Raw genomic sequence first — 3,659 nt, forward strand, 5'->3', positions numbered from 1 at the left:
GTGGCAGCGAGGAGGCGTAATGGAAAGCCCTGGCTGGGGATGGCTGCGGCTCGCAGTCAGAGTGGCCGAGCAGCGGCCGGGTAAACTGGGAAGCAGGATCTTGAGTTCAGAGTCTGTAGCTTCTGCATTTTAAGAAGCACTTCATACAGGTGGTGCTCTTCTGAAGTTACCCCTTGAGACTTCTCAGCATAGCTCAGATATTGTTGGCCATTTCCAGTATCACTGTGTCATACTGGTGAGAAACAGAAGGGACCTCAGTGAGACTATCAAGGTTTAAAAAGAAAAAGCGAGGTTTTTTTCCAAGATGGTGGCTAGAGGGAGGAAGCAGAAAGTGTGCCTCCTATGTGAACTCTTGGAGAGACACTGGAGACACACCTTGCAGGCAAAACCACCGAGAAGACGCAAAACTTTGACCCCTCCACACCTCCAGCCAGCATAGAGCATCTCCAATTCAAGTTAACGGAGAAACCAGGAGGGCCCCCGGGCCTCCAGTCACCCGTGCCCAGACAGCTTGGGAAGACGCGGACAAGCTTACTGTCGATTAGTACACTAATGCTCCCTGTTTATACTTTTGTAACTTTCTTGTTTGATTCCTTGTTTCGTTTTCTCCTACTTGTCTGTTTATGTGTTTTTCCCTTTTCTTTAACTTCTTGCTTTCCATCTCCTCTTACCCTTCCATTCTAAATCTTACCACTGTTATTATTACAAGCTAGAAAATACTTAATTGCACACAGTCCAGGGACAGTAACAACACCAAGGACAATGACAGGAAGACAGAAAAAACAGGGAAACCAGTTTCCCCACAGCAAAAAATTAGTACAAGAACCAGAGGGAAATGAAGAAAACAGATACTCAGATCCAGACTCCAAGAAAATGAAGATAAACTATGCCAAAGAACCCAATGATGCCCACAAGAATAATTTAAAAGAAGACATACTACAAGTACTCAATGAGAATTTTATAGAGATGATACTGGATAGGGTCAACCAAAATGTACAGGAGACACTCAAGAAATTCCAAGACAACAGAAATAGAGAATTTGAAAAAGCAAAAGAAGAAATAAAGGAAACCATAGAAGCACTGTATAAACACCAAAGTGAAACAGAGAACACAATGAATTAACAGATAAATGAACTTAAGACAAAAATAGACAGCATTAAAGAGGAAACCACCTAGGATATGGATAACCTCAGAAAAAAGAACGAAACAGAACTGCAAAACAAAACGGAAGGCCAATCCAGCAGAATAGAACAAACGGAAGGCAGAATCTCAGAACATGAAGATGAAATGGTAATCAAAGGAAAAACCGAAGAACTATTAATTAAACAACTCAAGACCTGTGAAAAGAAAATGCAAGAACTCACCGACTCCATCAAAAGACCAAACTTGAGAATCATGGGCATCGAAGAAGGAGAAGAGGTGCAAGCAAAGGGAATGTGTAATATATTCAACAAAATAATAACAGAAAATTTCCCAAATCTAGAGAAAGATATTCCCATACAGATGCAAGAGGCCTCCAGGACACCAAACAGACCAGATCAAAATAGAACTACCCCACAGCATATTATCATTAAAACAACAAGCTCAGAAACTAGGGAAAGAATATTGAAGGCTGTAAGAGAGAAAAAACAAGTAACATACAAAGGTAAACCCATTAAAATCACAGCAGACTTCTCAACAGAAACATTAAAAGCAAGAAGAGCGTGGGGTGAGATCTTCCGGGCACTGAATGAAAATAACTTCAACCCCAGGATACTCTACCCAGCAAAGCTATCATTCAAAATAGATGGAGCAATAAAAGTCTTCCATGATAAGCAGAAACTAAAACAATATGTGACCACAAAGCCACCACTACAAAAGATTCTTCAAGGGATTCTGCACGTAGAAAGTGAAACCCAACTTAACCATGAAAAGACAGGCATCACCAAACCACAGGAAAAGAAAAAGCAAGAAAGTACAGAGTAACCTCAACTTAGGTACACACAATCAAACCTTCAAACAACTAAGACAACTAAATGACAGGAATCACCACATATCTATCAGTACTAACACTTAATATTAACGGACTTAATTCACCCATCAAAAGGCACCGTTTGACGAAATGGATTAAAAAGGAAGATCCAACAATTTGTTGCTTACAGGAGACCCATCACACTGACAGAAATAAGCATAGGCTTAGGATGAAAGGTTGGAAGAAGATTTGTCAAGCCAATAGCCCCCGAAAACAGGCAGGAGTAGCAATACTTATCTCTGACACAAAGTAGACTTCAAACCTACATTGATCAAACGAGATAAAGAAGGACATTCCATACTAATAAAAGGGGAAATAGACCAAAAGGAAATAATAATCATCAACCTGTATGCACCCAATGTCAACACACCCAATTTCATCAAACATACCCTGAAAGACCTAAAAACATATATTAACGCCAACACAGTGGTTGTGGGAGACTTTAACACCCCATTATCATCAATAGATAGGTCATCCAAACAAAAAATCCATAAAGAAATCCAAGATCTAAAATATGCCATAGATCAAATGGACCTACTTGATGTCTACAGAACATTTCATCCAACTTCTACACAATATACATTCTTCTTAGCAGCCCATGGAACATTCTCCAAAATAGATCATATCCTAGGGCACAAAGCAAGCCTCAGCAAATATAAGAAAATAGAAATTATACTGTGCATACTATCTGATCACAATGCAGTAAAAGTAGAACTCAACAACAAAAGTAAAGACAAAAAACATGCAAAGAGCTGGAAACTAAATTCATTACTTAATGAACAATGGATCATCAATTAAATAAAAGAGGAAATTAAAAAGTTCCTGGAAGTCAATGAAAATGAAAACACAACCTACTGGAACCTATGGGACACAGCTAAGGCAGTCCTGAGAGGAAAGTTTATAGCCATGAGTGCATATATTACAAAGACTGAAAGATCCCAACTCAGTCACCTAATGATACATCTCAAACTCCTAGAAAAACAAGAACAAGCAAATCCCAAAACAAATAGAAGGAGAGAAATAATAAAAATAAGAGCTGAAATCAATGAAATAGAAACCAAAAAAACCATACAAAGAATTAATGAAACAAAAAGTTGGTTCTTTGAAAAAATAAACAAGATCGATAGACCCCTGGCAAACCTGACTAAAATGAGGAGAGAAACAACCCAAATTAGTAGAATCAGAAATGCAAAAGGGAAGATAATAACAAACACCATGGAAGTCCAGGAAATCATCAGAGACTACTTCGAGAACCTATATTCAAATAAATTTGAAAATCTTAAAGAAATGAACAGATTTCTAGATACATATGATCATCCAAAACTGAACCAAGAGGAAATTAATCACCTGAATAGATCTATAACACAAAATGAAATTGAAGCAGCAATCAAGAGTCTCCCCAAAAAGAAAAGTCCAGGACCTGATGGATTCTCTGCTGAATTCTATCAGACCTTTAAAGAAGAACTGATACCAACCCTCCTTAAACTGTTCCACAAAATAGAAAGGGAAGGAAAACTGCCAAACACATTTTATGAAGCCAGTATTACACTTATCCCAAAACCAGGCAAAGACACCTCCAAAAAGGAGAACTATAGGCCAATCTCCTTAATGAACATTGATGCAAAAATCCTCAACAAAATAATGGCAA

This window comes from Castor canadensis, chromosome 6 (genome assembly GCF_047511655.1).
Source record: "Castor canadensis chromosome 6, mCasCan1.hap1v2, whole genome shotgun sequence".
Classification (NCBI taxonomy): Eukaryota; Metazoa; Chordata; class Mammalia; order Rodentia; family Castoridae; genus Castor; species Castor canadensis.